At 35.3% G+C, this 13,249-nt stretch overlaps 1 protein-coding gene across 1 annotated transcript in view; it reads left to right on the top strand.

Annotated features, from left to right (window-relative positions):
• LOC306864585 (contactin-associated protein-like 2) overlaps positions 1 to 13,249 on the top strand; it is a 388,195-nt gene that overhangs the window by 5,865 nt on the left and 369,081 nt on the right. The gene's annotated exons all lie outside the window — the stretch shown is intronic.

Genomic DNA, 13,249 nt, shown 5'->3' with positions numbered 1-13,249 from the left:
CCTGCACTAATTTCCCATGAACTTATTTTAAACATACCCAGCTGTATTGGATTCATTTTAAATAATTAATTAAACTTTAATGAAGTCTCACCTCAGGGGTCAAGGTTTAGCTGGTTAGTGTGGGCAGTTGCCCCCTGCTGGTAGAAGGTGTAACTGCACCATTCTGAGAGGCAAAAACACGTCTTTCTCCATTGCCAGCCATTTATTCATGTATTCTGACTAAACACATTTTTTAGACATTGGTGGCCTCACAGAACAATATATACAACGGATGTTTAAAAAGATGTTTTTGGATCATGGACCACATGATTTATTAATAATATGATGTTACCTTGTTTACAGTGCCTTGTTTCTATCTCAACACACAAACATTAGTCGGACCAGCCTATGTATTTATAGGTCAGCATGGTGGCATTGCCTGCTCAAAATACTTGATGAGAAAATAATTCACAGTATAAAAGACAATGCAAATATTGTAAAATATGTCATTAAAGTGACACTGTCCAACAGCGACAGCATCTCTTATTTCTCTCCTGAGCCCACTGAATTTTAATAGACCCCCTAAAGCGTGATTCTTTGATTGAGAATGAATGGGGAAAAGTCATATTCACTGTTCATGTGATAGAGTCCGCCTTTCTTCGTTGTGTGCGTTCCACATACCCCAATCGGTCTGAATAAATAAATAATGGTGTTGATGGGAAGACTAATTAAGAAGTAAACAAACAACTCACCAACTTATTACCACTGACAACGACGTTATTTAACAAGTTAGTTCACCCAAAAATGAAAATTCTGTCATTAATTACTCACCCCCATGTCGTTCCAAACCTGTATGACCTTCGTTCATCTTCGGAACACAAATTAAGATATTTTTGATGAGATCTGAGAGCTTTCTGATCCTGCATAGACAGCAACGCAACTGAAACGTTCAAGGCCAAGAAAGGTAGTAAGGACATTGTTAAAATAGTTCATTTGACCTCAGTACGTCAGCCTTAATTTTATGAAGCTACGAGAATACTTTTTGTGTGCAAAGAAAAAAAAAAAGCAACTTTAGTCAACAATTTCTTCTCTTCCATGTCAGTCTTCGACGCATGTTCATGAGAGTAACACAATGCATGTGTGTGATGCTGCTGACCTCAGCGTCGGTCCATCTATTGCTGTTTTCATTGTTTGTGGAGTAAGTACATGTAAACTTTGTATTTACACAGCATGTGATTGGCCAATAAACATACACTTCTCTCATTGGTAATTTAGTCCCCCCAACAGGTGTTCCTATAGCTAAAATCATTCCTAGTTCCTGACTCTAAAAACATCAGAGAAGTATATTCATGATTAAACTGTATATCACAGCTGTGAATGGAAAAAAAATGGACTCCCAAATTAAAGGGCTCCATACGCTAAGATTATTGTTTCTTGCAGATTTATTGTGCCTCTGGATGTGGGTCAAATCCAGCACATACTGTAAGGATGAGCTGTCCATTCAAGCCATATTCACAATAAATGTCCACTACACTACAAAAAACATCCAATACACATTTTAGCCAGGGTTTAACGGTCTGCTCTCTAATAATGACCTTGGATTACTGTGGTCAGAGATCTTGATGATGGAAATTGGAGCAAATCTCAGGGTGTAAGAGGGATGAGTGAATGTTATGTGTAGCTGAAAGTAAGCAAGCTTAAAGACTTAGAAACTGTAGCCTCCATAGAAGGGAATTTGTCATGCTGTAGCTGTGTTCACTAAACAAAGACACTCCTATACCTCTGGGAAATATGCAGCCTCATTTCCGCAATCATAATCGGAGTGTTCAGGGGGAGATTATCCATATCATTGTGCCAAAGTATGCAGCCAAGACCCGTATAGCGTTGAAATCCGCAATATTTAAAATCTCGTCAAGATAAAGACACCTAAAGCCTAAATTAAACCAATTTACTGCATTTACTGATTGTTCTCAGCATAAGCTTATGATTACACAATACTTGCAATTTAAGTTTGTTATGATTATACCCATGGTGGTTAATAGTAATGCACAAGCGATAAAGTCAAAGTCACATTTGTTCACAGCAAGAATTTATATATAATTTTGATTTCATGTACACCACTGTTCAAAAGTTTGGGATTAGTAAGAAATTAATACTTTTATTCAGCAAGGATGCTTTAAGTTGATCAAAAGTGACAATAAAGACATTTATAATGGTACAAAACATTTTAATTTCAAATAAATGATCTCTCACAGTGATCTAACTGTTATCAACATTGATGATAATAAGAAATGCTTGTTGAGCACTAAGCATATTAGAATGATTTCTGAATGATCATGTGTGACACTGAAGACTGGAGTAATGATGCTGAAAATTCAGATTTGCATCACAGATATGAATTATATTAAAATAAATTATTTAAAATTGTAATAATATTTCACAGTATTACTGTTTTTACAGAATTTTTGATCAATTGCAGCCTTGGTGAGCATATGTGACAAAAGCATACACACAAAAAATCTGACCAACCCTACATTTTTGAAGCGTATATTTAGATTTCATGTTGACTTTATAGAAAATTAAACACTATATGAGAAAAATATTGAGCATAATATTCACTTCGTGCCTAACACGGACCAATTGTACCCACTTATACATTTGCATATTCTAAAGGCACGTCTAATCGCAGCTGGAGAAATGCCTCCACTAAGCTTTGACATTGTGGACTATTAAAAAAAAAAAAAATAAATAAATAATGGTCTGCTAATCCCTTGAATAACTCAGTCAGAGAAAGGAGGGGGATATTAGAAAATCTGCAATGCTTAGTGATGCTAGTATGCTAGGCATCTGTTAAGAAGATGTGCGGTTCTGTATCCAACACGGTCATGCGTGGGTGACAAATCTCTCAAACTTTTATATTTGAAGTTTTACAGAGTGCTCTTCGAGAGCAAGACGAGAGATCTAATTGGATCAGAAACTAAATCATGTTTCTTGTTATCACATTTTATTTGTAATTGATTTTTTCATCAAAGGCGTACTCTACTCATTCTTCGGGGGCACAACCGCATGTCATTTTAAAAATGCAGCCTGGATGTATCAAGTACCAGACCCAATGACAGGATACAATTAACAGCACATACTTTGTCATTTTTGCTCTTCTAAATATTTGATCAGAATGAATTTTTATTGATTGCCCTGCAGAAGTGCTCATAATCCTGTAAATTTGATTCCCTCTGTTCTTCCTCTCTGATCTTCACGTACCCTTTCATGCTCTGCATCTGCTCTTCATTTCGCTCAGTAATACATGTCAAACATCTGACGAATAGCACCAAAGTTCATCTCTCAGTCTACTACTTTGTGATTTATCCTCAGGCTCATGAATTAATCTATGGGACAATTACTAATGCACTATGCCGTGGTGAGTGCTGCGACCCATGCAGTTCTTTGGTGTAATGCCAGTGCCGGGATATAGAGCAGCTCTTCCAAATACTCACTCTCCACAAATCAAAGCGAGCAGTGCATAATAAAACAAAAGTGCTGCCTGTATGTTTCGAGGCTGCATTGTCACTTCGTGTGATTGGCTATGACAGTCCCCCCTCCAATTCCCTTCATTGCAGTCCCTATAATAAACCTGAAATGCAGTGGACTGGATCAGGCGGGCGGGCAGGCGGGCTGGCGGTCGTGGGGAGAAATCGCCCCATATGCTCCTGCAGATTTCATCTCCACGTAGAGGCACAGGTTCCTGCCTAAGAGTGCTCCTATTTCTCTTTTCTCTCTTGTCTCTAATGTCAGTCTCTGCACTCTCCCTTCCTGCAAGCTGAATGTCAATGGGCCTGAGCTGCAGCCGCCTCGGAGGTAAAGCAGGAAATTATCTCCCTCCTATAGATGTCAGCTGCAAATGGTCCTTGCTGGAAGAGAAACAACAGGTTACATGTAGCAAAACTATTGCAATCTTTCTTGGTTTTACTGTATGCTAAAATTGTTGGGGGGAGTTTTTACACATTTGTGTGTGTGTGTGTGTGTGTGTGGATTTACCACTTGTAAACTGTGGTTCTCCTCTGGTTTTGCTTCAGGCAACAGATTTTTCATTGCAAATCAAGTGGCGACCCAACGCAGTACCCAAATTGTTTATTAAACACAACTGTTCAAAGGTTTAGGGTCAGTATGACATTTTTTTCTACAAAATTAAGAATTTTATGCAGCAAGAGGGCATTACATTGACCAAAAGTGACAGTAACGACTTTTACAATGTCACAAACAAACAAATAATCACAATTCTAATAGATGCAATTATTTTGGTGTTTATAAAGGAAAATGTCCTTAAACATAAAACCAGACATAAAAATGTGTTAAACTTGATTTAATTTAATGTATTCGGTTATGAAATTTTATTCACATCTTTGTATTTACATTAAGCAATTTTTATGTAATGTCACACAAACTGTCCATGTTGGCATATGCATAAATTAGCTGCTTCTACTAAGTGACAGGGGAATTTGCAACAAAATACAGTGTTTTATTCTGATACACAGCATTGGATATAAACCAAAATGCATAATATAATATAATATAATATAACTTTCCTGAAAAAAAATAATAACGTGTTTTTATGCACATTTTGGAAATTTTATTCAAATTTTGATGTTTGCATCGAGAAATTTTTATGTTATGTCCCCAGAATTACATTCAAATATGTGAATTGAAACCCAGCTGCTAGCTCGGTGAATTCACAACACAAAACATATATTATGGTGGACACAAACCATTGATTTAACGGAGTGTCTATTTACACTAAGTGCAAATAGCCCATCTTGTTGGCAAAGGCTATTTACACTAACTCCGCCCATTAACGTGGGATTGCGTTAGTCAACATTAAGAAAAGAAGCTAGATCAGCATCAGTTTCAGTGGCGTAGATGGTAAGGCGCATACTTTTTGACGCGAGCGACCCGAGTTCGAGCCCACCTTTTGCCAAACATTTTTTTCTCCCTTTTCAAATCTCATATCGCATCAGAAAGGCATTTATTTTCAATAAAAATGAAGGAAATAATCAAAAAGTTGAAAATAAAGTATCGGGTAGGTGTAGGGAGGGCTTTATTGTCCCAATAAGGTGGCATCCATTTAATAAATTTGAATTAAAATTATAATTTACACTCAGTATGTGATTGCGTACTGTTTTATAATGTACTACAATACTGAGGTGCAGATAATTGCCACTATTTGCAATAAGTAGTATAAATAGCACAAAATCTTGCTATTTTAACATAGTGTAAATAGAATCTATAGCTATTTGCACTTAGTGTAAATAGAATCCATCGCTATTTGCACTTAGTGTAAATGGCATCTGTCACTAAAAAATATGCTATTTGCACTTGGTGTAAATAGTATCTAATTGCTATTTACACTGAGTGTAAATAGCATCTATTGCTATTTGCACTTAGTGTAAATAGCGTCTATCGCTATTTACACTTAGTGCAAATAGCCGCTGCCAAAAAAATATGCTATTTGCACTTGGTGTAAATAGTATCTAATTGCTATTTACACTGAGTGTAAATAGCATCTATTGCTATTTGCACTTAGTGTAAATAGAACCCATCGCTATTTGCACTTGGTGTAAATAGCATCTGTCACTAAAAAAATATGCTATTTGCACTTGGTGTAAATAGCATCTAATTGCTATTTACACTGAGTGTAAATAGCATCTATTGCTATTTGCACTTAGTGTAAATAGCGTCTATCGCTATTTACACTTAGTGCAAATAGCCGCTGCCAAAAAAATATGCTATTTGCACTTGGTGTAAATAGCATCTAATTGCTATTTACACCGAGTGTAAATAGCATCTGATTTAATTACCGCTGCCTTGATTTAATGTAGTCTGGGTCATACATTCTTTTACCTTGTGTAGTTTTGTTCATGTTTTCAGGATGTCCACGTCACACAACTTGTCCATGTTGGCATATATGTCATTTTGCTGCTTCTACTGAGTGACAGGTGAATTTTCACCAAAACACAGCATTGAACAGCCTTGAACGTCAAAAAGACGCTTTTCACTCTCTCTTTTATTTTGCTATCCAAACTACATATAATTATGAGTTACACATTTTATGTGTTTGGCATTGGTATTTCCTTGCCGAATCAACCTGTAACTCACTAAAGTACTATAGCTGGGAGCATCGTCATACCGTACCTCTGCATGCTATTAAACAACTCTGTGGACTTTGCTAAACAAACTAGCTGTCAAACTACTTATCCGAATCATGCTATTTAGAGCCTTTTCCATTAGCTCTCTTGGTCATGTACCTTTTTCTCGGCTACATGAAGAGACAAACATGTGGAGGATTTCTAAGGGCTCTACTATCTCTCACTCGAAAGCTCTGAGAGCCACTTATGGCTTTATATCATTTACTAGGGAGGCTAGTGGTAGCTACCCATTAGCTTGCAAACTAATTCGCTAAGTAAACAGCACTCCCTTGCTTGTCTCTCTCATTGGGGGCAGCATTTAAAAAAGGCTTTTTGACTTGTTTATACTTGTTGATGTATCCCTAGCGAGTGCCCTGCTTGGTCAGTGCGCGGGGTATTTTTAGAGAAGCGTGAGTTGGCGAATAACATGTGCCAGCCAGGGCCATAATGGGAGATGGAGAGGCTCTTAGTACACTACTAAAGGGCCATGTGTTACATGCAGCCTCAGAGAGAGAGAGTGTATGTTTGTGTAGGGGAGTGTAATCGACTGTGGACCACTATCTCATGGAATAACTGACAGGAGCACCTACTAACCTGCCCAGATGACCAGCAGCTCTTAGTGAGCGGTCGATGAATGCATGCAAGCATACTGTTTACAAGTGCAGGCCCTGTCAGACCTAGATAATTAACACCACAATTTAAGATTAGAATAAATATGCGTAATTTGCATTCAGCAAGCTGTTTCGTGTCCACAGAGCCCTTTGATGATTATTAGCATATTACTCTTAAGTGTTGTGAGGTGCTGGCCTCACGGCTTGGTGTTTGGGAGTAATACAGAATTCAAATTTTTCTCTTTTTAGATATAAAACACAACACCGAATCACTGGAAAAACATGCCTCTACCTACATTTTTTCAAAACTTAAAAAACATACCTATACATATAATTCACTGCAGTTTCCAGATGAAATGAACACTAGAGGCAGTAAAACACCAGCAACTTTTATTTATGTGAACACAAATTATGATTACAGGAGCAGATTATTGATAAATATAGGCTTATTTTTACACAATACTACATTATGACCGCAAAACACTTTTAGCATAGTTCTGATGTAGTAAACTTGCTCAGTTGCTCACATGGTACAGCACTGCACTTGCAATGCAGAGCACTCAGATATGAGCCCATGAAACACTAATAGAGCTCAAAGACTTGTAGAAGGAAGACAAAATGGGATGGCTGCTTAAGTAAATTCTTTTTTTTTTAATCTTAGAGAAGGTGAAACACTATTTTTTTTTTACTTGATAATGTGTTAACCTTTTAGTGCTACTCACTGAACATTTGATTTCTAAACGGCCACGATATGTACAAAAAACAACTCAATAAAAAGCTTCCCAGATTCACGTTCATTCAGATAAAACTTTTAGTGCCACTCACTAAACATTTCATTTATGTAAAGCAGCTATTTGTACAACAGCTAGGGCAATAAAACATAGCCAGATTCACAATCATCTGTTTGGGATAAAACTAAACCTTAAACCCACTCTCGGGTCATTTATAATATTTATAATATTAATATTTTGCAGAAATGTCACCCCAGGCATATTTTTTCACATGATTTTCAAACATAACAGTGCAACCAACTCACCGAACATTTTATTTTTGAACTGCCATGATAATCACCAACCAACTCAATAAAAAGTTGCCAGAGGCACATAAAACTAAACATTCTGTAGTGCTTCTCATTAATTTCATTTACAAAATTATGTGATTTGTTTAACAAGGCTAATACATTTTTGCCAGAATTATGTTCATCATTTTTGGATAAAATTAAACACACTTTCAGCACCAGTCTTATGTAATTTCTGAACTGCCACAATATGTAGCATACTTTTAGAGCCACTCATCAAAAGTTTAATTTATGATCTACCACCATACATACAGCAACTCAATAAAATGTTTCCAAATTCATGTTCATCTTTTTCTGATAAAACCAAATGCAATTTTAGCAACACTAACCAAATTTTTCATTTATGAAATGCTGCTATTCGTACAACAACTAAAATAATAAATGTTGCCAGATTCATGCTCAAACATGCAAGAAGCAAAGTAATACCATTTGGGAGAAATATCGCCACAGGCCAGTTTTTCCAACAAGGCTGGGTTGCTAAATTTTATTTTTGAAAGGTTGAGGTGTCCTACAGCTGTTCTTGGTGGTCCGTTCAGCACTCATTCAGTCTTTTTAGGTCCTCCTCAAACCTCTGCCAAGTCTCTAAACTCATTGCACATGCAGCTTTAACCACACACAAGACTAGTTCAACTACTAGTAGTAGTTCTGCATTATTATTCAAATATATCACTACCTGCTGTAGCAGGACTCTCAAGGGAACATCTGCCCCCTCTCTAGCAAACAGCAATAAATTAACACACTTAACTTAGGTACATATGTGTACCCCCTCCGTGGATCTGTCTCACATGTGGCTTGTTAGGAGTTATGTATCGCTGTTCCTTTTCGCGGTGGAGCAACAAGCCTCCTTTGAATATGTAATCACTTTTGATTTATGAATGTCAAGATATACAGCTATTCCACACATCGATATATATGTGACTTTCATACATTCATACATTTCAGTAGGATTCTGAGATTGTGGTAGTATTTTATACTATTAGAAGGTGATGGGCGAAGATTAAAAACACACCTTTCAATTTCTGCTCTTTTCTGCCAGCAGGGAAAAAAAAAAAACTTTTCTAGGTATCCAAAGTCACGTTAATTGAAAATGTGTATCCGCTGGGTGCAGCTGCCAAAGTACATCTATATATAGCTGCATATAACTATATATAGATATAATTACAAGCAAAAATATAACTACATGTAGGATAAGATGGGGTAAGGTGCCCCATAAGGCAAGGTGAATTTAAAGGGATAGTTCAATCACAAATTATTCGAAATGGCCAATTTGCTCACCCTCATTTTGTTCCTAACCTTTATGAGTTTCTTTCTTCTGTTAAGCACAAAAGAAGATATTTTGAAGAATCTTGGTAACCAAAAATTTGATGGTAGTCATTGACTTCCATTCTTTTAGGTGAACTATCCCTTTAATGTTTTCTTTTCAGCACATATGGCACACCATCTCAATATATTTGGTGAATGGCTATGATTTTCTTAATTTTGTAATTTAATCTACACTGCCCTCCAAAAGTTTGGAAACACCCCAACCTTCCTAAACCTTCCAACAAGACAATGACACCAAGCACACTTCCAAGCTGTGCAAATCCTAGGAAACAGTCATCTGGCATCATGTTTGTCATGGAATGGCCTTCCCAATCACCCGACCTCAACCCAATTGAGCTACTGTACTATGGGAGGAACTGGACGGTGATGTCCGTAAGAAGTGTTCAACCAGTGTGAATCATCTTTGGGCAATCCTTCAGGAGGCTTGGAGTAATATAAAGTATCAAGTCAATGTTTGAATAAACTGACAGCTCAGATGCCCAGATTACACAGAGCTGTAATAGCTGCTAATGGTGGACATTTTGATGAATCGGAAATTTAAGTTTTTTCTATCTATAAACTGTTTATGTAATAAAATATGTTTTCGTAGTTTGTGTTGTCCCTTATCAGTGCAAAATTATCATAAATTAAAAAGGATTCATGCCAATATTGTCCAAAGCCCCACTTTTCTAGGGCGTTTCCAAATTTCTGGAAGGCAGTGTAAATATCAACATTTGTGAGATTTGGTCAGTTTTAATTTTATCTAATTTTGTGTTGTTTTCAAGTTTTGTTAAAACTGTGATCTGCAATGTTGTATTATGTGAAAAATCAATTTTTTGTGTATATTTGTTAATGAGGGACTGGGGTATACATTAATGTTTTTAGATTTGAGTAAAAATGTATTTATTCTGAAGTGAAAAGATAAAATAAGACCCTTGGGGTAAGATGTCTTCATCTATCTTATCTTGCATAGTATGGTTTCTAATTCCCAGTGTGATTATTAAACTTTTTTTTTTTTAATTAAATCCAACTTTTTTTAAATAAAATTTGTGATATGCAAATCTATAATAAAGTTAAAACCACAGCAATGGTTATTTAATTGTTTTTTTTAATATATATATATATATATAATCTGATACTGATACAAAATGCACGCACCGTGCCATCTGTTGCTGTAGTAATTTGGCGATATGTGAAATGTGTTAACTAACTTCTAAATCTAACTTTTGTTTGAAACGTTGTAAAAATGCTGTCAAAATGTAATTTGCGCCATTGGTTATTATGATGCAATATTTTGCACAGATTAAAAGTTGCCTGAAACTCAAAGTGACACTGTATTTTGTTTAGTAGTTATACAAGTCTTAATGGCCTTTGATTGTATTTCAGGGATTACAGAAAGGTAAATTTACTGATGTCAGTTGCAGCTCATGTCTAAAGAGAGATGCTTGTTTGCACTGGATTGATGATGCTGAAGCTGTATAGTTTAAACTGTGAGGTCAACCCGGTAATAAATCAATAACTTGAAATGGAAGGTAATACAATTGCAATGCCCTCTTTGAAATATGGATTTGGTAAGTATTAAAGAATTCTTGTAGACGAAAATTAATCAAGCCCCTTATCCAATTATATACCGAGCTCTGTCGTTTCAATCTACTTTATGCCTTTGGGCTTCCCCCTTAATCATGTTTGGTTATATTACCTACAGGTAAATCTTAAAATAATTAATCTGAGCTGCCAGAAGTGCACATATATACAGTCGAAGGTTGTCATCTCCTACTTGGAGGATTGCTAAGATGTTCAGAGAAGAAATTCAATTTTCAAATTCATTCAAAGTTAATTTGCTTAATTAACAGACCTCTGGATTAGAAATGGATTTTTAAAAAATCATTCACAACTGGTTATATAGTTAAATATGTTTAAATATGTTTAGTCATCTTTGCTTTGTTCTGCAGGTTTTTCCTGTCTTAACATTTTAGTGTTAGTGTCACATTGTGAATAAAGGAATTATGCAATTATTTCTGAGGAGATGGAAACCGTGGTTCAGAGTGTGTACATCTGGATGATATGTTAATTTAACATGCCACTTTGCTTATTAATTGCTGTAACATAACAGTGTTGCTTATTCAAAAAAGCACTAATACAGATTAGCCTACTAATTGTGGGTGCTGTCAATTTAGTCTGCGAATAGTTATTAAGAAAAGTATTGAAATGACTTGTATAAAAAATTGTTGTTACCTAAATATTTGAAAGTGAGACAGGTGTGATTCATTTTACAGCACTACCCATTCATTTCAACAGTAATTGTATGTAACCGCATCTTTAGAAGATGGAAATTGTTACCTCTTCCTTGAGTTTGTTTTGTGTACACTATGTAAATGTTGATTTGTTAGTCCAATTTGTTTGTGTATTTAATGCGAATGTCATGCAGTTTTTGTGGAACTTGTCTAGAGAAATGTCTTGGACAACTATCACCAGTTTGCATGGTCTCTGTTGTGGCTCTGGTCAGTGCTGGTTCATGTAGGAAGGGTGGAAAGTGTGTGAGTCAGGTACCCTTGGCCAGCAATACCCCGCCGCTTTCCTATCCATGAGGGACTCTTGTGTGGATCAGGCCTAAAGCTTCTCTTCAGTCCTATCCATTATTCATCAGGAAGTTATTCAACAGATGGCGCTTTCCATTTGATGCAGTTAGACTGGCATATGAAACTCAGTGAAAATTTGACACCCAATGGCATAAGCATGTAAGAGTCTGTTGCTTTATTCAAGAGAATAGGCAGCCTTGTTTCGATATGTTTTAGTTTTGATAACAATAATAAAAAAAGATTCGAAACAAATTTCCCTCAGAAATTGCTAGTAAATTTAACAAATACAAAGAAACAAGTAACACATTAAATTAAACATGTCTGCCTATCTATCTATATATCGGGTGGCCATATGCGCCGTTCATACGGGACACGTCCTGGCCAGGATTTTAATATTGCCTAAATAATCCAAAGTCTGTCTGTCTGTCTGTCTGTCTATGCACACTATAAACATATGTTTTATACAGTTTGCAATGAAAAACCCTTTAAGTTGTCTTTTTGAACAATTCTTGCGTTTTAAGATGTCGTATCAAGTTGAAAATAGTTCAGCTTTTATAACCCCTGGATTCTTTTCCTTTTCACTCCATCTACATGATTATATCAATCAATCAATCAATAATCATTTTATTCCGGTCCTCACAAACAAATTTTCACAAAATAAATAAAATACATTGTTACCGAAAAAAGGAGTAGGCAGAAGCCTTGCTTATTATGCCTACCCTTTATACATAATTAACTGAATGGGAATAAGTTAAATAACACAAAATAAACAATATAACAAAAACATTTCCCAAAATGAACAAACATAATTCAAAACAAACATAAAAATACATACATTTCTTTTTTTTTCTTTTTTTTTTACAATACAACCAGAATTTATATAACCATAGAATAGTCATAGAATTATTTTTCACCTTGTTTTTATACATTTTCTTAAATTGGCAAAGTGAATTACATACTTTTAGTTCCTTATCACATTCATAGATTTACCCCTTTAACAGATAAGCACCTACTTTTTGCATTAGTTCTTGCCCTTACTTTTTTGAACATATAAAATCCTCTTAAATTATACTGACTTTCTCTTATTTTGAACAGCCTCTGAATACAAATTGGAAGTAAATTATTATAAACTTTGTGCATGAACTGTAAAGTATATAAATCAAATAAATCTATAAATTTTAATGCATGTAAATTAATAAACAATTTATTTGTTGGTTCGTAATAATCAACAATCATTTTAACAATCCTAATAGCTTTCTTTTGTAACCTATATATTGAATTTAAGTTGGTTTTATATGTGTGACCCCACACAATAAGTAATGCATGGAACTACGAGCGAACAATACAATATATATAAAGTTTTTTCATTCAAAATATGTTTTATTCTATTTAATATTGCAATGGATTTAGCCATTTTTGTTTTTACATGATTAATATGTGTGTGTTAATATGTAATATGTATTAATATTTGATTTCCAACATAATTTATGATCAATTATAACGCCCCAAAACCTTTTTCGT

Source organism: Barbus barbus, assembly GCF_936440315.1.
Source record: "Barbus barbus genome assembly, chromosome: 46".
NCBI lineage: Eukaryota > Metazoa > Chordata > Actinopteri > Cypriniformes > Cyprinidae > Barbus > Barbus barbus.
The sequence above is the reverse complement of the archived record's forward strand: the minus strand, read 5'-3'. Positions and strand labels throughout refer to the sequence as shown.